The sequence below is a fragment of the Phyllostomus hastatus genome, unplaced genomic scaffold (assembly GCF_019186645.2).
Source record: "Phyllostomus hastatus isolate PE091 unplaced genomic scaffold, TTU_PhHast_1.1 phas_scaffold_78, whole genome shotgun sequence".
Classification (NCBI taxonomy): domain Eukaryota; kingdom Metazoa; phylum Chordata; class Mammalia; order Chiroptera; family Phyllostomidae; genus Phyllostomus; species Phyllostomus hastatus.
Window position 1 is genome coordinate 100,420,738 of NW_025334041.1, and position 24,515 is coordinate 100,445,252.

Below are 24,515 nucleotides of genomic sequence, written 5' to 3' on the forward strand. Positions count from 1 at the left end.
CCAGCACTTATTGTTTGTTGCTTTGTTTATGATGGCCATTCTGACCCGTATGAGATGATATCTCATTGTGATTTTAATTTCCATCTCTCTGATGGCTAGTGATGTTGACCATTTTTTCATGTTCGAGCCCCCTGTATGTTCTCCTTGGAGAAGTGTCTATTTGGGCGTCCTTTGCCCATTTTTTAATTGAGTTGTCTTTGTGGTGTTAAATCATATGAGTTCTTTATATATTTGGGAAATCATACCCTTGTCTGATGTATCATTGGCAAATATGTTCTCCCATATGGTCAGTTCCCTTCTCGTTTTGATGATAGTTTCTTTAGCCATGCAGAAGGTTTTAGTTTGATGTAGTCCCGTTTATTTTTCCCTTTATTTTCCTTGCCCTAGGAGATATATAGGCAAAAATATTGCTATGTAGGGTATCTGAGATTTTCCTTACCAGAATAAACTAAACATGGATTAAAGACAAATAAGTTGTGACACAATCGATCAATTTCTAATTTAATAGCATGAAACTATGTTGTATGTCTTCCTACATTATGTCCAGATTATGAAGTTTAGAAGGATGAAGACAGACAATATTATTTGAGATTCTGTCGCCCAGAGTTCCTAGATGTCCATAAACATTGGAAAAATCATTGGTGAATGAATGGTAACATAGATAATACAGAAAATAAAGTGAAGGAAAGTTAAATGAGATCATTTGAAAGATTATACAGAGGGCCATTGAGAAAATGTTTTACTCTGCTTAGTGATGATTGTATTCTTGTGGAAGGGGTACATCAGCCTGACTTGGAAAAAATCTTTTCAATTCTAATGTTCATTTATTCAAGATAAAAAGTAAGCAGTGAATGTTGCCTGTGTTCAGAGGCTCTGGCCAATGAAATCACACAGGTCAAATGTATCCCTTTAAAAAACACTAGAGACCCTCCTTCTTTGGGACCTTTTCTATTGGCTTAAACAACCCTTTGTAGAAGAAGGACATGTTAGCCACTGACGTTCTCGTAGACCTCAGCCTTTCTCAACAGCCACAGCACACATTCCAACACCTTTCTGAGCATATGTTCTTCACTTAAAAGGGTTTAAGTATGTTAATTTTGAAAAATGCGTGTCCAAAATATGGAACAGATGGGCACATTGATGGTATTATGTGAGCTGGGACTTCTCAGCAGTTGCCTTCCTAGTGACCCATGCTTTATCTTCTTCATCTGTGTTCCTGCCAGCATGCTAAAAGTGGAAAGGTTGGTCAGTTTCAGAAAAAAAATACAAACATATTTACATTTTTCTTCTCAGGCTTTCTAGTTTCTCTGCCATTACTGTGGCAGGTGCTAATTGGCCAGCAGTGGTGTAGAGGCACAAGTGCTACTGTTGGGGCCAGAGGCCAGCATTCAGTCTCTGCTCCAACAATTGTTAACACTGTGACCTTGAACAAGCAATTACATCTTACTTTATTCAATACATGAGTCCCTTCTTGTGTCAAATATTGTGTTAGACTCTGAGGATGGGTACAACATTGACCATATTTTCATTTCTACTTTTCTGTCTATTGGGGAACACAACTGAGGAACAGGCAATTAAAATGTTCAACTCTATTTCAATGAAATAACATAAAAGTACCCCTGTAAACTGTAATGGATTATATAAATATATGTTGTTACTTTATTATAGTTTATTTCACAGGCAAACATAAATTTCCATATTTAGAAATCTTGGATACAAAGACCTAAGATATCAAAGAAAAGTTTCTGATTAACAAGAGAATTTCTGCATGATATTGACAAGATCATCCCATTCATAAACAAGTTCCCCACCACCAAGTAATATTATGAAGGGATTCACTTTTAAGAGTCTCTGTCTTACTTACAAATGACTTACTATAATAATCTTTGCAATGGATTTTATAATTATTCCAAATATTCTCTGCCTCTTTTTCTGGGTTGACTATACTTCTGTGTCCCATTGATACCAGGGTTGGTTCTTAAGTTGCTTTGCTCAGTAAAATGTGAGAACTAATGTATGACATTTCTGAGAAGAGCCACTGTGAGCTCCATCATCTTTTTTCTTGGCCAAAACACCCTATCACAGAGGTGAAGAAATGAACATTGCACAGATAAGTTGGCAGAATTAGTAAGTAGGTTGAGAAAAAGTTGCTTAATAACCAACTAATATAAAGTTAATTCCCTGTCTAGATATCAGTAGTGCAAAGAAAGACAATTTTTATGAAAATATTTCCAAATTCAAAGGAAACACTTGTAACATTTTAGGATTCAAGATGTCTTCTAAGTTTTGTAGATGTCCTTTGTACAAACTAAAGATGTTTTACTCTACTTCTAGTTTGATGGTTACTTTTAAATTGTGATATGGTATGGCATTTATCAGTGTTTTTTGCATATACATCAAAATGAATTATGATTTTTCTCCTTCATTCTGTTAATGTGGGAAATTACATTGAATGACTTTGAGCTGTTAAACCAATGAGTTTAAACATTTGGAAACTCATATGAAGAATGTCCTATTCTTATGCTTATTTATTTCATAGAGGAAGACTGAGGCACCAGTAACTTGCCCAAGGTCACACACCTAGTAAGTAGTGAAGACAGAATTTGAGCCCAAATAGCCTGGCTCAAAAGTTTCTGTACTTACCTATGGAGCTCACTACCACTTACAGCCCTCATGTCTCATCACTTACTATTCGATCATAACAAGAAAGAGTGTAATATCTGAGTAAAACAATTACAGGAAGAAAACTATTTATAAAACTGAAAAACACATAGTAAAAGTTCCTAAATTGTAGAAATTGTGCAAGATATGCTGAAACTAATCATAGCCTTATTCCTTAGATACTTTAGTTGATATATTAAGAAGCTAGTGAATCCTTTAGACTTACCATGTCAGAATGGAAAATGCTCTAAGTATAAATGAGTATCAAAGGCATGTGGGTGTGTTAGTTGTCTACTGCTGAGTAAAAATTACTCTAAAATCAGTAGCTTAAAACAATAAACATTTATTGTCTAACAGTTTCCATAGGTGAGGATTTGGGAAGGGCCTAGTCCAGGTGTTCTGGGTCAGGATCCATCACGAGGATGAAGTCATCTGAAGGCTTGACTGGGACCACAGGATGCCCTTCTAAGAGGGCTCACTCCTATGACAATGGGTAGGAGGACTCAGTTCCTGACTCCACGGGCCTCTCCCATAACAAGGTGGCTGGCTTTTCCCAGAAAAAGTGATCCAAGATAGAGAGCAAGCAAGACAGAAGCCACTGTGATGTTTTTCTGTGCCGGTCTCTGAATGTCATAACTTCTGCTTTGTTCTACTCATTAGAAGCATCTGTCACTCTAGCCTACACTCAAGGGAGACTCCATTTGTTGAAGGGAGGATTACTCAAGGATTTGATATATATATATTGAAATCCCCCAGTCTGGTAAATGCTTCTGAATTCAAAAATAACCCATTAGTTTTTTTTCCCCTCTCAACTCATCCCCAGCATTCTCATTGAGCAATCTGTCTCTTGATCTTTCCCAGGTGAATTAGCTGCTAAAAGCTTGACATCACTTAGTTCTCATAATTTTTATTTGGTATTGAGTGTTTTTAGAAAATTATGGGAGAAACATATATACTTGAACTTGAGAGAATGCAGTTCATTGTCTAAATAAAGGATCAGTTATAATTTGTTTCTTTCTTAGTCAAAATTTACATTTTTCTCAAAGAAACCACAAATTTATTTAAAAAAAGAAAGATCTATTCTTCATTAGCCACTGCAAATGTAAACTTCTCCAGAATTCAAACCAGCCTAAGTTAAGTTGGTTGTATCAATTGGCAAATATTTTTACTTGAGAAAAATAACCATTTTCTAAACCAAAAACTATTTTTTGAAGGGATATAAGACTGGAAAAAGAGGAAAAACAATTTTCTACCTGTGAAAATTACCTGTCGTTGGTATGAAGAGATATGATGTTTGAGCAGAAAACATTTCATCATTTTCCTCAGGTAGTAAAAATGTTCTTCCATTCCATCCTTTAAACACTTAATCCACATCAAGAACACTGAGCCAGTGGGAAATATCTAGTCTATCCTAGACTTATTATTTCAAGATATGCAGAGTCTTTCTAGTTGTTGATATTAACTTTCTCTTAAAAGTTAACTATGTGATAGTGTTTACTCACTACAAATGGACAGTTGAAATTCTCAAAAAGTCAAAATACACTAATACACATAAGCAGTGTAAAAGAATGTTTCCTTAACAAATCCTAAAGTACAAAATACCAGAGATTTTGAGAATGAGTGAGTAAATTAAATATGTTAATATTAAAATCAATCTAGTTATAATAAAAAGTGAATGGTACATCATGAAGAAAAGATGACAAAAGATAAATACCCAGCTTTCAGTTTTCAGAGTTTTAATTCAAATTGGCTCTCTCGGGAAGCCATTGTAGGAAAGGAGCAAAAGAGAAAAATCTAAATAATTGGAGGGAGGCACCTGTCATTATCTCTCTTTGCACGTGGTTTAAAGTAAAAGAATGCCTGGAGCAAAACTATTTTTAGCTGCATTGTGGGCAAGCATAGCGTCAATTCGAGATCCCTGTTAGGAATTTTTGAAGTGTCACAAGAACACCTATGTAAAATAGGTTTTTATTTTCTTCTAGAGCATCAGGATGTGTCACTGTGTCCCAGTCTTGAAAGTAATAGAATGAAATCAGCTTTGCATTCCTTTCCATCGTTTTACCTTTTACCTCTGTGTAATTGATTTAAAAGATGATACTTTAAGTACAAGAAACTCCAGAAAAGTTGGTCCTTGCCCAAGCACATAATTGTGGACCTGGATTTCGAGCTACCCAATTAGCTCCATTATATTGTATGTTCAAGAGATAAAACCACGAGATTCACAAATATACTGGATTAGCCTCAGCTGAGATCTTTATGAAGCAGGTCTCAATAATAGCCCTGCTGCCCCCTAGAGTTCATTTGGTGAATTCATTGGGGGCAGTTTTCAGTTATCACAAGGTCTGGGGGGAAAGAGGCTGAAGGTTCTACTGCCCTTTAGTGGGCAAGTGCTAGAGATTCCTATGTTTCTGATATTCACCAGACAGCCTCATACAGAGAAGAACAGTAAGGCACTCTGCATGGCTTTTCAATGCCCCGAACAGCCACATATGTGAAAAATCTGATATTAACTTTCTCTTAAAATCTGATATTAACTTTCTCTTAAAAGTTAAGAGAAAGTTAATCTGTTTACAATAATCAGAGCTCAGAATCCAACTCCATTTTACACAGACACCAGACATCTTTTGAAAAAACTTCATACACACTAGATGTATACACCAAGTTTTAATACAAGATCAGAACTGCATTGTAAATCAAGACAAAACTTCTGTTTTGTTCAGAAATGTATGAAGAGTTTCACCGTTTGGGGGGAAAAAAAACACCCAAAACTGTGTCTGACTGCAATGTCACTTGTGTACACAAGTTGCCTGCACAACACATCTATCAGTGCACACATGTGGCTGTGACATTCAGTGCTTCTAAGATTAATTATAGATACCAGCAACTGGCTACTTTAAGACATCTTCTAATGTGGCTATACCTGCATATTTAGACATTAAATAAGTAATGTGCTGCTTATTATTTTTTGGTTTAAATTACTTTCTATTTACTTCTTTTTTTTACTTTATTTCAGTTAGGGATGTATTATTGAAATATAAATATATAATGAATAAATTTATTTTAAGGTAATATAAGGTGGTTCAAAATATTTGGTAATAAAAATGAGGTAGAGTCAAGGAACAAAAACTACTGAAGAAGAATTTGGACTTTGAGTCCATTTATTATATATTTTGCTGTGAATAATGCACACATTTTTGCCCACATTTTTGAGGGAAAAATAAGGGTGTATATTATACATGGGTATGATGATTATATACCATGGGCATATTAATGGGTATAACCCATGTATAAAGTGCACAAAAACTTGGGTGAGCATTATACACGGCAAAATGTGGTACTTCTGGATTTAAGTCCTGGCTGAACCACATATAAGTTCCAGGTCCTAGGGAAATGTTCTTATCTTCACTGAACTTCTATTTCCCCATCTGGAAAATACAGGCAATATTGACCTTAGAAAGTTGTGGTTGAGATGAAATGAGATGGTATATATATCAAGTCCTGGCTTGAAATCAACTATTTAAAAATAAGTGGTGATTTTAACTGAGATTGTCTGTGTCCCTTAAAGGGATCTAACATTTGTCTAATCTCTGTGGTTCAGCTGAAGAAGTCAGAACAAGTTACCTGACTTAAGTCTACAGTTGCATAGCCAGTCATCCAGGTCTCCCTTACAACCTTGTAGATCCTGACTCAGTCAGTCTGGATTGGGGCCCAGCTACAGGTCTATTCTAAAAATTTTTCCCTGGTGATCTAACAATCAGCCAGGTTTGAGAACCAGTGAATTAGACCTACCCAACAGACTGGCAGAGCAGAAACATTAAGCAAGCTGTATACAATAAAATATATGATCACATGGTCAAAAATATACCTTTTGTAGGATGTAATGCAATAATACAGGATGGGGCAAATGTAGGTTTACAGTTGTTCATATCGAAAATAATACAATAATAAGTAATACATGTTTAAACTGGTTCACACACTCTGAACTGTAAATCTACTTTTGCCCAACCCTGTTTATTCAAGAACATTCAGATCTGTTGCAATTGTAATATAAACAATGACAAGAAGTTATTTTCCATTCCAGTTCCTTCAAGCATCTAGGTATGAAAACAAAGTGTTACAGTGTTCCCACAGTAACTGATACATTATACTGCATGGGATAGTGTTCATTGGTGTCTATTCTGGTGTACAGGTATTTATTAACTGCAATTTGATTAAATTAAATCTCAATATAGTCTCATCTCTCTGTCTCTCAAAACTCCTAAAAACTGTCTCATGTCTCAAAACTCCTAAAAGAATAAGAAGGGATTTTCATTATCTTTGCTAAATTCAAATTACCTCATTGTTTTTAAAAATAACTTTTTTTAGGAAAAAAATATTTTCCTGTTTTTAAGAAAGAAAGTGGCTCTTATAGTCCACAATTAAAGCAAAGAAATAGAGACTTCTGGTCACGATGATGGAATAGAAAAACACTGTGCTCACCTCCTCCCACACCACATCAGAATTACAACTAAATTATGGAATGGTCATCATTGAGAACCATCTGAAGCCTAGCCAAACAGAAGTTCTAGAACTAAGGGTGTAAACACAAAGCCATGTTGAGACTGTTAGGTGGGACAGAGACACAGAATGGGCACACCCATGGTTTGGTGTTAAGAATAAGGAAGGATATCATGGAGGTGAAGGTTCCCCCACACAGAAGGCCCCCCTAGTGCTGGGGGAAGTTCCTATAACATCCAGCTGTGAAAACCAGCAGGGTTTGTGTCTAAGAAAGACAATAGGCTGGTAGAGACTTCGGGGTTGAAGGTTGAAGGCCTTTACACAGGCTCATTTGCTTACAGAGTCACTGAGCTGGAGCTCCAGCACATGGCAGCAGCTCAAAAAGCACCAGGAATGTATGGGGAGGAGCTGAACTGGACAGCTTCAGGGCAAGGGCTGCAGGGGCAGTGGTCAGGGCTCCAGGATGGAAGTGCTGGCAAGTGCTGGCAAATGCCATTGTTCCTTTGCTGAGTGCTCGCCCCACACAGCCTGTGGGTGCAGGAGGGCACCAAATCTGAGCTCTCCATTCACACTGCTAACACTATTTGCCCCATCTTAATGATTCCCTGGCACTCTGTCCCACCCAACTCTCTTTCAGCAACTTTTCCACACAAATGGCATTCCTTAGGTCATGCCATGGACTTCCCTAAAATCTCTTAAGGTCCACAAACCCCCCAAAACCAGTGGCTGGCATAGGGTGTGCTCTATACCTCTGGCTAAGTGACCCCAAGTCTTCCACTAGTGGGAGCCAGCTTCAGGTCACAGCATAGCCTCTTCCAGGTCCCTGCAAGTCCAGCTTAGGCCGCTACCAACTGCAGATCACTTTATAGCTATTACTGGGTGAGCCCAGGCCAGGCTCAGGCAGCAGCTGATCCTGACTACACCTGGGCCTCTCGCCAAAGGCCCCAGAACCAACACATCTTGTGGCCAACTTCCGACTCCACCAGAGCTTCACTCAATCAGCTCCATAAAGACACACCCAGAGGGTGGCTTTGTCAGGCACCAGAGTCCTGCTAAAGTAAATCCTACTCTGTGGGGTCAGCCCCCTTAAACAACTCACCTGCCATAGTCACAGCCTGTCTTCACAGCCAGTCTGGCTGACGGTCAAGCCCACTCACTGACGTGCCAGATTGTTGCAGGAGCCCATTTTCTCCTAGTCTTTGGTTAAACAATAAACTCTGTCTGATACTAAGGGAGCCAACATTGAGAAGCTAAATTTGTGCTTCCTAGCAGATGTTTGCAGCCGGAAAAGCACTGATGCACTTTATGAAATCTTGCTCATAACAAATCACAGACTATTTCAAATTCTGATCCATATCACAGTCACAGGAACTGAAATGTGCAGGAAAACAGCACCAGGAAGAAAGCCCATTCTGCAGGTGATGCTTCACGGCACAGACTGCAGCCAGCAAGAAAAGCCGAATGTCAGCCGTCTGTTTTTCATTTATCAGTGAGTTGTTTTGATTTGTTTTTAATCCAAGCAGATTCACTGGGGTACGTGGAAGAGGGAATACATGTTATAGGAAGCGAACACGTCCTACAGAGATGGTTTAGAACAGCACTGTCAACAGTGAGCTCTAAGAATTCAGAGCAGAGTTAATAACAAGAAAAGTGGAAAAAGACAAATGAGGTTAGAAGATTCTATGCATTTGTTCTGTTGAGGGGAGGGAGAGTTGTGTTATCGGGAAACATCAGAGGTCCGTAAGGTGGTATAGATTCCTGCAGTGTACAGATCCAGCAAAGCCATCATTGCTTTCATCTGTATTTCTCCATGGAGTTTGACTGAAATGTTCTGTTAGCAAAATGCATGCAGGAAACAGTATTGTACCTCTTAAGCACTAAGCTAGAGAAAATATGTATGTGGTAATATGGTCTGCATATTTGGCTGGTAATATAAACCATGGAAAATGCCTACAACGAATTCTTTGCAAGAATCTCTGGGGCTTTAAAATTACCTTCTAAAAATTACTTCACAAATATCCAGAAAAACTTTAAAGATGTCTATGCCCATTTTGCAGAGAAGATACAATATCACAGAAGCTGGAGCTGGACTGGTATGGAGACAGAAAAGTTGGTAGGACTTTGTTAATTCTGAGTCATGAATCTTCATTGTCCTTGAGTATCAGGTTGAGGGACAAAGGTCTTTCTACATTGACCATATTTTCTGGTGAAATATCATACTACATTCATATAACTCATGGAGACTTTAATCAAAGAGGCATCAAATGATAAAGTCTTGGAAGATTGTGATTTAGTGCTGTCTTGGATAATAGTATTGTCTTTACAACCATCCTTTTTAAAACATTTCTTTTGTGTCTTATGAAGCTATTTTTTTTTGAGTATTTATTTTTAGAGAGGGGGAAAGGGAGAGAGAAGGAGAGGGAGAGAAATATCAATAGGTTGCTTCCCACATGCCCCCCAACAGGGGACTGAACCTGCAATCCAGGCACATGCCCTGATTGGGAATCAAACCTGGTGACCTTTTGTTTTGCAGCATGAGCCCAGCCAGCTGAGCCACACTGGTCAGGGTTTATGGAGCTATTTTTGGCACCCATTTTATGTATCCCGGTAGAATGCACTAAAATATGTAAATAAAAAAAGAGAAACCAGTTTTCACCTTATACATGCAAACTACCAGTGTGTTACTGTGCTTTGATCCCTTTGTGTAGACGCAGAGGAAAGGACACGCTGCAACACGACACAGTGGGAGGGGGATGGGCTTTAAAGCACCTCTGGGTACGAGATCCACTTTCAGTGTTCACTCTGTCGCGGTCCTGGGAAAGTGCCATGAAGAAGGTTTCTTATCCAGATATTTTCTAGCCTTCTAGAGATTTATGAGATTTAGTTTGAGCCATGCTTACACGAGCCACTTGCAAAAAGAAGTGGGGAAAGCCTTTTTGTGGAATAGTGAAAGCAAAGAAGAAAATGAAAGCATATATATTCCCAGCAGTTATATTTCCTTGGTTTATTTTCTCCTAAGGTTCAGTCAGAAGACAGAGTGGCTTTGGAGACTAATTATTGTCTTAACTTCTTAATTGTACCAAGTGTTTGGCAAGTTCTGATACTAGAACATTTTTCTTGGTACACCTAGTTAGCTAGAATAAAGTTATCTATACTTGGTTATATATTTTATATCAAAAATATACCTAAATATATTGGTATTGCCTTTACATTATTCCAAGAAAAATAATCATAATAATACTCTGTGGAAAATCATCCCTGTCATAGGCTGATGTTTGCTTTCCCCTTTCCTCTTTCTTGGACTGTTCCCAAGAAGGGGAATAATTACAAACACACCTTTAAGGAATTCACTAGATGGCAAGTAACTTCTCAAAGCTTCAGTTTCCTCACCTGTGAAATGGTGAGACTAACACTAATTTCACAGGGTGCTTGTGAGAATTAAGTGCGTTGATGAATATAAAGTGCTAAGTATAATGCACAGATAGCCAATACTGAATATATGTTAGCACTATCACCATTATCACCCCACCAAATACCTTCATTTTGCCCCTCCAGATCTATTCCACCCTCCTACAGATTTCCAGTTACCCTTGGAGGCTGACCCTGCCCCCAGCCTCAGACCTGGCTTCACTGGTAAGAGCTGTAGGAGGAGATCAGAGGAAGGCTACTGGGTACCCTTCCCACACCCTGAAAAATAAACCTGTTTTGAAGAATTCTAATTCAAGTATGCCACCTGTTTTCTAATGAGACTCTAACTCATAAATTCATCTTTATGTTCGTTATCTTCATCTGAAAGTTTAACATTATGAAAGAAAAAGTGTATAGATAATTAGCTGAATTTACAAGTTTTCATCTATATACATCATTCATAGGAAAAGTCAAACTGAGTAAAATTTGCTTCTATGTATTCAGACTCAATTATCATGTAAGTCTAAATTACATTTTCAGTCAAGCAAGAAATAAAGGTGCTTTAGCTGATGTTCAGGAAGGGGAGAGCTTTCAAGTATGTTGAAAATGAGATTTAATATAGGCCTTTAATCTGATAAACATTCTGCCTTAATGGCTTCTTTTCAAATGCCTAATATGTCTATTTCCATTGTTCATTTCAGATGCATAAAAACAGTGACAGTTCATTCTGTTTCCCATTCAAAATATTGATGTGACAAAACTCCTAGAAGGCTGATTTTTTACTCCTTTGCTTTTTAAAAATATTGTCATTTGTTATAACATTTACCTATTGATACTATTATCTTTATTTTATTTCACATGAAAAGAATAGTTCCGGATAAAGAGTAGAGATGCTTCATTTCGAGCTCCGACTCTTCCAGTCCATCACCCATTGTTACAGAGGTGCGTCCCTCAGGTGGCTTTCTTGCCCACCGCACCTCAATGTTCCCATCTGTTTAAGAGGAATATTTTATGACATGCCTATCCCCTTGGACTGTTTTAAAATTAATATGAGATAATGTATGTGAAAGTACTCTCCAATGTTACAAATGTCAGGACTTCTAAAATATAATTTATCACATAAACTATTCTACTTTCTTCATGTGAGAAAAACAACTGTACTGCCCTTTATTTAAATGCACATTGATGTAATCCCATGCATCTAGATTTACAGGAGGAAGAAATGATTCAAACGCATGTAACCTGACAAAATTTTTGTGCGGTTTGCTTGGTCCATCTCAAAAAAAATGCTGGCAGGTGAGAATTCTACCACTGAACAAACATTTAGAAACCATCATAGCATTTTGACCGAGTAATTTAATACCTATTGAATCTAAAGATCAGTGATTAAATTTGTACTTTGCATGTCAAAAAAATGTCAGGAGTTATCTACTACAGCTAAAGCTCTAAGGTGAATTTTCTGAATCCCTATTTCTGGTTTCTCATTGTTTCCAAGAGAAAACAAAAAAATGATATAAACACTTCAGCCTGAAAGATCGACAATTTTTAAAAACGGCACTGCTAAGATATTTTTCTCTACGACCCGACTCTACAACTGAGGGTGTAGTATATTCAATAAACAGAACCAGAGAAAATGGCCAAAGAAAATGTTCCCGATTTTGGCTTCAGTTGAAATAGGAGAGTCAATACATAAAAAGTGAATATATACATTATAGTTACAAGTTCAAAAATACAAATGCAAACTTAACATATATTTGGGTTCAAATCATCAGAAATATGTAATATTGACCTCTATAAATCTCAATTTCCTCATTCCTTCAAAATAAGTACATTCAATTCATACCTAGTATGTGCCAGGCAGTGCCCTAAAAGCTACAAAGTCTGTAAAGATCTTTATCTGACAAAGTCCTTAGAAGTGTGGAGATTGTATTCTAGTGGTGGACAACAGAAAATGAAATAATGAATTAAAAAAGTAATCTTAGACAGTGCTTTGGGCTGTGAAGAAAACCAACAGGGTGGATGTAATCAAGAATGTCTGGCTGGAGGGATTAATTAGGATGAGGTTGCAGTAAGAAAGCCTCTTTAATAACATTTGATGTGTGATGACTTGAAAAAAGCACAGCCAAGGAAGGGAAGATCTGCAGGCAGAGATTCCAGTTGGGGAGAATATCTCCTCCTGTCCCCCATCTCCCCCCAAAAGAGCAAAACCTAGAGGAAGGACTAAATTTGCCATGGTTGGGGAGAGAAGGCTAGTGTGAATAAGCAGAACAAGATACTGCAGAAGATAAGAAAGGTAGGCAGGGGAAAACCTATTGAAGGTCTTGTACCAGGGTAAGGGCTTTGCATATTATTTTAAGTGCAAAGGTGAGCCATTAAAATGTTTTAAGGAGATAAATGGCATCCATTCAATCAATATTTATTTAGCACCATCAATATGCCAGGCATTGATCTAGGTTGATGATTTTGTAACTAGACAAAAACCCCTGTTTTTGACCTAAGGCAATATCCCACTGGCTGCTGTGAAGAGAGTCATTTACATAGGGACAATACTGAAGGAAGGTTGGGAGCCTAGAGTAAGTAATTTAGGCAAGTGACAGATGGTAGTAATTTGACTAGGATAGGGATTGGGACAATATACATGTATATTTTTTTACCTAATTTTACCTAATTTTTTTTTTACCTAATTGTAGTAATTTGACTAGGATAGGAATTGGGACTATATATATATATGTATATTTTTTTACCTAATTTATAGGTTTCCTATGGGCATTATATCACCTAACATTATGCTACCATATAGTAAGTGCTCAAAATTATAAATATTAGAGTTACAGAGCAGCAGAAGGGATCATTTCAAATCACACCGATTGTAGGGGTAAGAAACTTGCACCACCCACTGGTTTTAGATGAGAGGAACAGAGGCTGCAGATAACTGGCTACTTCCTTTTAACAGCCACTGGCATAGCTAACGCATGGGTAAGAATTGGCGACAGGGAGTCTTTGCACATGAACAATGATCTCTGAGCACCACTTGTTTTTCTCTGGATATGGGAATATGATAGGGCGGAGAAATGGAAAAGTATATAAAGACTGGAGTGATATGATTCATAATGGCATTTCAAAGTGTATATTAATATATACACTTTGTCCACATTTATTGTGGACACTGAAAAAAAATTACACAAACAATTCCAAGTTGTTTTGAAGAATGAAATAGCAGTTAGGAAAAATGTTTGCTTTGTAGCTCTTCAGCTGACAGGTACAGATATAGATACATGTATGCATACAGGCATGTGTGTTGTGTGTGTGCTTTTTTGGCTGAACAATTTAAGGTTGTACATCCTACCTACCCACCAGTAAAATGCTTCAGCATGGATAGCCTCAGAATAGGACCGCACTCCTGCATAACCACATCATACCATTATCAAACCAAAACATTATCACTAATATCACTAACTTGTAGCCCATGTTAAACTTTGACCCATTTTCCCAAAAATAATTTTATAACATTTTTTAAGAATACAAAATCCAGTTAAATTTTCACATGGCCTTTGCTGGTTATTTATTTTTTTAGTTTATAGTTATGATTGTTTTTGAATAAATTATTACATTGAAGGTTACAAAATAATTTAAAAATTACATCATTCTTTCTATACTTACTAGCTTTCTAAAAAAGTAACCATCTTTATATTTATTTGAAGCTATGGAAACATAGCAAAATATATTTTTATTGTTAAGAGAACCTAAAGAAATTAATATGATTGATTTTTCTATAAACAAGGAAGATCTGGATTGAGAATATGATAGTTTTGTTTTTTATTTTCCTTTCCATTTCAGGGAGCAGAACCTCAATTTTCTTTTACAGGTTTTACAGGAACCACACAATTCTGTTCATGTGGCTTGGGGGAAAGGGGCATTTCTTCCCCTAAACTAAATGAGAGAAACACAACCCATACCTGAGAAATCAGAGAATTCTATGTCCTTGACCACAGAACAGGAATGGACACTTGACCCAAATCAGACAAGTCATTATCGATTGTAGGGCATTGTTCAAACTACTAGAACAGAGATGTTTCCTACCTCTGGCATTGTTACATGTAGGGTAATGAACTTTGGAAATTCATAATTACAGCATAAAAACAGTTGGCCTAAAAAAGCAGCCCCCACGCCCCCCCAAAAAAACATTCACTTTTTTTTTGGTGCTGGTCTACCTTCAGACTTTCATCCTAATTAACCAGCAAATGAATTCCCTGTAAAATAAAACCATATTGAGTTGGGTTTCTGTCTTTGCAGCATTAACCCTGGTTAATATTGTTAATACATTTTTTAACCTTTATAAAGTTTAGACTAGAATAGGTCTTTGGTGCAATCTCCTCAATTCATACATCAAGAAGCTGTGAGAGGTCCAGAGAAGTTCTGAAAATTGGGAGACTGCACAGCTAGGTAGTTGCAGAGCTACAACTAAAAACCAGGCTTCTAGACTCTGTTTAATGCTCCCTTCTAACTCTTGCAGTTTGGCTTCATGGTGTATTCTATATGAACCTTAAGAGGTATGCACTCATTAACTACATTTTACAAATCTATGCATAAGTAAATGAAAGAAACCAGGTAAAAAAAGGGTTTTCCCCCCTAAAAATAATAGTGTTTTATTTGAGCTTAAAACTTCCTATAATTATTGGAGTCTTTAATATCTTGGTAACAATCGAGATCAAAATCCTTCAACCATAGAAAGCATAGACTACTACAATGCCATTCATGCCATTGGTCCTCCTTGAAGATGAAACCACACTATAAGAGGGTGGCTATTCTGCAATTTTCTATGATTGCTGTCTGCAAATACTGTATATTTTGTTCTGCAGGGAATGGTAACTTAACTGAACTTCATTTTATTAGCTATGAACTATATAGCTGAGTCAGATATCTTCTGTTTTAAAGCAGAAGAAAACTAGTATATTTAAAAGTTTCATGTAATGTTTTAAAAACCTGTGATGATTACAATTTTAATTCCCCAAATATATTTTATCTCCCCCCCACCTCCTGAGATCACTTTTATTTGAAAGACAGATTTTGTGCATCCTGAAGTTATTTTCTTTTGTTAATTTTCCTAAGAACATTGCAGTAACCTCTGGAAATGCACACATACAATCTAGCAACTTGGTTCTGAATCCAGTATTTATATCAGACTCAAGAAATAATATCATTCTCTTTTAGTTGCACTAGGGAGCAATATGAAAGTAGCCTTTTATTTTGTTTTGTCATTTTTGTGAGCAGGCTACTCACAGGGAACTTAAATAGTTGATTTTTTCTTTTGCCAGCTCTAGGTTAACAACAAAAATGTATTCAGCTACCAAGAAACAAAATAGGTTATTCATGTTTTATTTATCAAATCCGTATTCCCAAATATCCCCTGAGCTAAGGCTTGAGGAGGAGGTAAAGTTAGGGTGGGGGATATTTCAAATATTTAATTTAATTTTTAATTATAAAGAGGTATTCCCCCTTCTTTTCCCATTAGTTTGGCTGATCATCTACAACAGGGGTGTCAAATTCATTTATACCAGGGGCCACATCAGCCTTGCTGTTGCCTTCAAAGGGCCAAAAGTAATTTTAGGACTGTATAATATAACTACTCCTTAACTAGGGGCAAAAATCTTGGCACTGCCGCTGGGTAGAAACAAGGTGCCAGGCCTGATAAAACAAGGTGGAGGGCTGGATTGGGCCTGCAGGCCTTGCGTTTGCCACCTGTGCTCTATAATATCAGTAGTAATAGCATCACGTGCTTTCAATTGTTTCTGTGGCCACAGAGGCAAGAGGCCAAAGTGAATGGCTAATTTTCTGGTAGGAGATTGTATCATATTTTTTTACTTGCATAACAAAGTTTCTACCTTTTTTTCCCCCACTGCTTGCTCATTGCTAAATCACACTACACATGCAATGTCTGCATCGTATATGGCGGATGCCTGGAATCAGACCTAATCAATTCTCCTTTATCTTAGATTTTTTTGGTCATTTTCTAAAGCTGACCATCAAGAACATCTTTATCCAGCAGAAAGTAATATTTAAATATCCAAAGGATCATAAACTCCAGTTAATTAGATGCTTTTTTTTGTTATATATTACTCAGCAGTAGCTCCCTACAAGAGTTTATTTCTTCCCCGCTTTCAATATAATCCAACTTCTCTACTTGTTATCATAGTGCTGCCTTCTCTCATTTCTAATCTCAGTTTGATATCACAATACTTACCAAGTATAGCAAAGGAGGAAGAGGTGGCTACTATATTCTTTCTGATAAATAACATTTTACTCACATGTTGACACATTAAAGAAAATGAGAACTCTGACATTGCCAGCTCTACCAAATTAACAAGCTCTAACAGCAAGCCACAATGAAAAAGGCATGGTGTTCCACTGATGGCAATATCTTGAGCTAGGCCCACTGACAATGCTTCCACTCAGGACTTAAAATGTCCTGAATACACTATTTCAAAAACATCTTTGAAGTGCATTTACTGGTCTACAAGAATAAAATCTGAGACAAAAATCTAGCTGAAGACAACCCAGCAAGGTAAATAGCACACTGAATTTGGCTTTCGTTTTAGTCTCTTTGCCAATTCCTATCGGTTTTTATTGGGCTGGCCAAAAAGTTTGTTTGGTTTTTCTTTTCTATAAAATGGTTCTAGTAGTGCTTAGTTGTCTTTAACTTCATTCAAAACAATTTTGTTAGATTGTATTTTGACAGCTGTCATATCACCATGCATTTAAAAAAAACTTACCAAAATTGGTAAATTTTTGTGTAGCCATTTTAATATTGAGGATGGAAGAAAATATGCAACATTTTTGGCATATTATGCTTTATTATTTCAAGACAGGTAAAAATGCAACTGAAACACAAAGATCTGTGCAGTGTATGGAGAAGGCGCTGTCACTGATCAAACGTGTCAAAAGTGATTTGTGAAGTTTCATGCTGGAGATTTCTCACTGAACAATGCTCCACAGCCAGGTAGACCAGTTGAAGTTAACAGCAATCAAATGAAGACATTAATTGAGAACAATCAATGTTATACCGTGCAGGAGATAGCCAACATATTCAAAATATCCAAATCAATAAAGTTATTGGTGAAAATGAAAAATGTCTTTTATTTCTTGGAAAAAACTAAATGAACATTTTGGCTAAACCAATAGCTTTTATGTCCCTATCGTTGAAGGTGGAGAGGTGGAAGTACAAGGAGATATAGCTTGGGAACCTTGTAAAATGAAGAATCTGACAGATGACCCCCACATTTAACTGGTTCTCCTCAAACATTCATCAATGTAATGATGACCAGAAATAAATTGATGTTTCCCCTCAAGGGGAAAAGAGACAAAACTGCCTGTCTCAAATTTTGGCACTGGGGTGGGAAAAATAAAAACCTCTCCGGAAAATGCATGATCACAGCTGGCTCTCATGATGGGAAGTAGCAAAAACCTTTAATACCAAAATTTATGTCAAGCTGATCCCAGGAGGGTAAAACTCTGAAGTGGTGGTCAGAAGCAGTACAAAAGCATTCTGGAGCACTAACTTTTGATTCCGGTGTCTAAAGATCCCAACCAATGTTTACCAGGAATACAAACACAGTCAATAATCACAAAATTCATAAGGAAATAAGACGGCATGAGCAAAAACCCAGCAGAAATCACAGCCATTACACTCAAAACTACAAAGATTCAGCTTTATCACAGAATTAAAAATTAGTACGTTTAATATGTTCTAGTAGATAAAATAGGGGCCTAAAAATAAGAATGAGCAGCAAAGATCATGTAAGATTGCTATACCAGTTTTGAACAGGAAACCAAAATAGCATCTAGAAATGAAAACTATAATAATTGACATTAAAACTCTATGAATATATTAGGAAGAATATTGAAGAAAAACAAACAAAAAACTGTTTAGAAAACTAAGACTGATCTAAAATTACCCAGAAGTCAGAATAGATAATAAAAAGACAAAAAATATGAAAGAGACCTACAGAATGGAATAAACAGGTCTACCAAACATCTAATCAAATATTTAGAAAAAAATGAGGTAATGGCTGAAAAGTTCCTAAAACTTATTTTTAAAGCCAAAATTTATACTTCATAGCAAAGAGAAATACATTTGAAAAACACCCACATCTAAACATAATGTAAAAAATCAAAACAAAAATAAAGTTAAAGAATTTTTAAATCATAAATAAGAAAATTATAATGAAAAAGTATTTATAACTGCAGTGAATAAAAAGGCTACTACTGTCAAGAACCTTATGTCAACAAATATAAAAACTTAGCTAAAATAGAAACGTATCAAAAACATAACAAAATAACAAAAGAAATATGGAACATGAATGACCAACATTAGTATATATGTGTTTATATATAATACCATGACAAGGAACCCAAGGCAAAAAAATTAGTTCTAAAAGAGAAAGGAGCCCCTTGTCAACAGAATCAAATCTACTTTTCTTTCACAAATATCCCACACTTTGGAGATGAGTGCAATGTGTTCTTTAGCCCAGCCTCATCTCCTTGCAACCAGGACTAGACTTCGACTGTGATGCAGTCAAGTTGAGTACTTACAGTTTGGAAATTCCATGCTGCCCTTGGCCTCCAGTCTTTGCCCGAGCTGTTGCTTCTGGCTGAAACCTTCTTTTCCCCTTTATAAAGCCTCCTCCTTCTATCTTCAGGGAACCTGCTCGTAGTTCATGACGGAACTCAGTTGTTGCCTATTTCAGGAGGCCTCTCTGTAACTTCCCTCACCTGGCCCCCATCCTTGAGTAAAGTTCTCTCCAGGTGTATCTGTAATTGAATGAGTTGAGTCTTTGCATCTGTGAGAGCTTTTATCATTTGCATGGTAGCTATTTCTTGACTGGCTCTCCCAACACACTGAGAGCCTCTGAGGACAGTGATTTTGACTTTTGATCTTTTGATTCCATGCTGTTCTTTAAGGCTTAATGCAGTGTTTAAGTGTGGTAGTTTTTATATCAGGTGTGCAATAATCCTTTAATAAATGAATATAATTTAATTTGATATTATCGGCCATTTAACTCATCTGTCTCATAGCTTTTGTCAACAAGTAATTTTCTGCTTGATTTCCCTGTAGTTTTTCGACAAGGCTTTCCTATCAAAAAATTATATCAGAAATGAATGTGTAGTCTGATTAGCGGCCTATTGTAGAGTTAAAATTTGTCTTTTAAATCAATAGCTGATGGGGGTGGTAGGAGTGAACCACTACTCTTGACCCCATTCCTAAGGGCCATATTCAGGGTCATAGTAAACTGACCAAGATAAACAGCACCTTCTGAGGGCTCAGGTAGCCAGCCAGATAACCTTTCTTTACATACATCCTGCACCTGGGGTCCTCCTCCTTCCAGAAAAGTCTTCACAGCACTGTTCAAACTGAACGGGAAGGAACATTAAAAAATAGGTTTCTTCTTCCTTCTACATTGCAAATACTTATATTCTGCTTGGTTTGGGGGCAGCCATGTAAGGGGGTAATGGCAGATTTCAGTGTCAGGTAGACTTGAGCTCATTTTGTCTCTGACACTTATTAATTAGGTGTCCTTTGGGGAATTTTTTAGCATGTTTTTCAAGGCTAAATTGGACAGTAATCCCTGCATCACTTAGTGTGGGAATTCCATGCAAACGCTTGGCCCATTGCCTTGTACCGAGGAGGCCCTGGGTGAGTTCACCATCCTCTCCTACTGAAAAGTATGAGCATTCTACAGCTTCTTCCACTGAAGCACACACATTTCTTCCCTGCTAAATTATAAGCTTCTTGAGGGCAAGTACTTCATCATGCTAATTTCACATAATATAATGTGTTGCAAGGAATAAAAACTCAATAAATTTTGGTGAATTCTGTACATACAATTTCTTTTCCAAATAGGCACACAAAGGAAACTGATTTTTAACAACCTGGAACTGGTTTCTACCTTCATAGTGAACGTGTAATTAGCACTTGATGACCCAGAGCTGTGTGACAGAATCAAGTCCACCTCACAGACTCCACACAGCTGGTGTTGCTTCTTGGCCCCCTGCATGTACATCCTCATTCTCCACCCCTCACCTCTGCCTGTGCTCAGGCAGTGAGAACTCCAGGCCTCTCTTGCCTTCCTTGATACCTGGCAGTCAGCCTCATCTCCTTCTCTCTGTCCCTAAACCCATCTTTACTTTATTTTCTCCCCATAAATAAAATATTAAATATTATGTAAATGAAACATTCCCTTCCACAGCATACCTTTGGGTATGATGTTTCCTCAATCTGAACTACTGTGTCTCCATTTTTTTTTCCTGGAAAATCCCTGTTCGCTCTTCAAGTCCCAGCAAAAATGCTTCTTTTTCTATAAAGCAAAAGCACTTTTTGACTCTCCTTCACAGTTTCTCAGTTTTCCTTCTAACCTCCATAAAACTCTAGATGTTTTGTTTTGGATCCTATTTTAGTATGATTATCATTTTCTACATCTATATGCCTATATCTTTGCAGATAAAAGCCATGTCTTATTCTTTGCAATAATCTCTGGATCTAGCACAACTCTTGACACAGAGCACTTGCTCAATAAATGTTGAAGGAGAAAATGGATGACTCTTCAAAGTATGAAGGCTGCCACTGATCCGCTTTTGCATCCACACGTCTCAGGTTCTTTTAAGGTGCAAAGTTCTTATTCCTCTATCTCTGCAGAGCCTATGTCTCCTTTTGTGCTGTGATTACCTCCCAGAACCTCAGGTGTACACTCCATCACTACTTCTCTCTCACACTAGCTTTCTATTGTACAGCCACTTAGAGTTTCATCATGCCTCCAGGTATGCTACTTCATTTATATTGAGTAGAGCTCCATTATCTTTAGCTTTACCAAAAATAAAAATAAAAACTATACGGGCAATTTGTAAGCAGAGCAAATCTCCAAAGTTTCATTTCTCTGAGCATGCATAAGATCCTCTTCGGGGCATTAGATGCCTCACATACCGCCTTAATGTCTTAGGGCGCCGTGATTCTCCCAGTGTAAGTGTGCTACAGAGCCCCTGCTTATCCTCTCCTAAAAATAAAAGGCTCTGTTTGAGAAAGCTCTTTAAGCTTTAGTTCCGCGCTGAGCCTTTAATTTACCGAGGGCTGCAGTGCATCTTCATGCACAGAGGGAAGCTTTTCACAACAGGAATTATGCAAAACCCGGAGAACATTAAAACAAAAAAGCAATTTAATGTACTTACAATTTCCTGTATTCCCTCCCATGATTTCTAATTATCAGAAGATTTGTGTGTGTGGAGAAGCCATCTCTTCAGCAACCTCTCTCTGTCCTGATTTTCCATCTGAAGTCAGACATAATGTGGCATTTGAGATATGGCACGTATTCAGGTCAGAGATAATCCAGGAATTCCACACTCCATGCCGGGGTTGTCACCCACATAGGTAGGAAGCCGTGGCAAGAAAGATCCACATTCAAATCTAAATACTTCATTTTGTGGGAGACTATTATGCTAAGTGAAATGAGCCAGTCGATGAAAGACAAATACCCTATGATCTCACTTGCAAAAGGAATCTGATGAACAACATGAACTAATGAGTAAAAAAAACCCAGAGACATGGAAACATGGGACAGACTGACAACTGTAAGTAGGGAGGGGTGAGATGGGGACTGATTGAGAGAAGGTGAAAGGATTAGTCAAAGGACAGGTATGAATGATCCACAGACATGGACAATGGTGTGGGGATAGACTGTGGGAGTTGTGGGTTGGAGGGTTGGAGGAGGACAATGGAAGGAAAATTGGGACAACTGTAAAATAATAAATAAAAATAAAAAAGTTATGAGGAAAAAGAATAGGGAAGCAAAGACTGAAAAGAATTCCAAGCTGGAAGGCTATTGAAATATTTACATTTCAGTTACTGGGTCTTTGCCTCTCCTCTTCGTGGTTTTCCAAATTAAGAGGGAGCCACTTTCATTTTACAAAGAGAAGGGTTTGGGTTGTATAGTTTTTCTCAGGAAAGGTTTGTTTTAGAGAAGGTAGTATGATAAGAGGGAATGGTAAATTTTAATGCCGCCAGAAAGACCTACCTGCTACTAGAATTATTTTCCCTTCCTCATTAATGGTAGAAAATGCTTGACTGCATAATAAGAAATGTCCTAAAGTAGAAATATCAGAAAGCAATATAGTGATATAATAAATTCACACTCTCTATGTAGATAGTTTCTGATGGGGCTTTCCTTCAGAATAGATTTTAAAGAGATGTAAGTTGTTAATTACAGGAAGAAGGGGATGAAGAGAAAGGAAACATTTTCTGGAAAGGGGCCTCCAGAAATTAACCAAATCCCTGAGCTGAAAGTCAGTCAACCACTGGCAATTTCCAAGGACACTGTTTCCTTGTTCCACAAATCATGGAATAAAGATTTAAAGACTTTTTTTTAAATAAATGTAATTTTTCACTTGGAAAAATAAATATGAAAGGGAAGAATTTTTCTTTTTCTTCTGTAACTATCACTAGTTTCCTACAACCCCAATGGATAGAGGAGGAAGAAGTAAATTTCAGCTGCAGTAAAAACTTCAGAATGATTTACAAAGAAGCATTGACAAATAAACATTATATATTCTAATGAACACAGGAGAAAATTTATGAAATTTTCTTCAATCAAAAATGTGATAAAGACCCAGCTGGCATAGCTCAGTGGATTGAGTGTGGGCTTCGAACCAAAGTGTCGCAGGTTCAATTCCCAGTCAGGGTACATGCCTGGGTTGCAGGCCATGACCCCCAGCAACCACACATTGATGTTTCTCTCTCTCTCTATCTCTCTCTCTCTCGTGCACGCACTCCCTTCCCTCTCTAAAAATAAATAAATAAAATCTGAAAAAAAAAGTGACAAAGATAATAGATTTACAGTTGATGCTGTCCTTTCTGGTGAAAACCAAACACAGGCAGGAAGATAAATCAAATGATTTAAAATTTCTGTCTTACTACAATATACCTTGAAAACCTCCGTCTCTCTGCCTTTTTCAGGATAAGGAACTAAAATTCTTTCCATTGTTTCAAATTCTATCAGTTCTGTGACTTTCCTCATACTCTACTTTTTTATTATGAGACTTAATGCATGGTAATTACTTACTGTATGCCAATTATACTCAGAATTTAGTGTGTAAAAGAAAGAACTGAGGAGCTTATTTGAGAGATTCTGATCCCCATGTCCAGGTAGTTTAATTTGAAGACTTACTGGAATGTCTCAGAAATTTGTGTTTCATTAGTTATCCAAGTAATTTTCATGCAAGCAGTCCATAGTGTCTACTTTGAAAGACTGGTCCCAGCGCCACTGATTCTTCACAGCTGCTTAGAACAGTAGAGAAGTATATGGCAGAGCCATATTCTAATTAAGACTGAAGCTTTTAAGAAGTCAAATGCCCAAGACCCATTTTCCAGACTTTCCAAGTAAAAACCTTTAAAAAGTAGAGGAGGGTTGGTCAATATGATTGGCCACCTGTGTTTGCTAACTGTGCATCATCGAAGTTGGGCTCCTCCCCTCCCACAGAGATCCAGAGGGAGGGGAACTAGCTTTCTTGATGATTACAATTCAAAGGGATGGCTCCCAGATCCTTGAGAGAGACATTCTTGGGTTGTACAATATTTACATTTTAATGGAGCAGAATTTACAATGACAAGTTTTCTAAAGTAATGGTCTACTAAAAGGCAGGTCAATGGCCTAACAACAGGAAGAACCTGTCTAAAGTTTGGTCAGCCTGAGGTGAAAGGGAAGGAAGGCTACTCATCTCGATCAACCTGTTTTCCTTCTCGTCTCTGCCCTTCACCTTCTACTCTGACAAGGACCCAACTCTGCTCTTTGGAATGAGCCTTTTAGGCTCCTCTCCTTTTTTAAGTCTCAAGCTTTAGAGTTGTGTTCAAAAGCTTCCACCATAATTTCCCAGCTCCTGTTAATTCTCTTCAGCAGAGACAAATATCC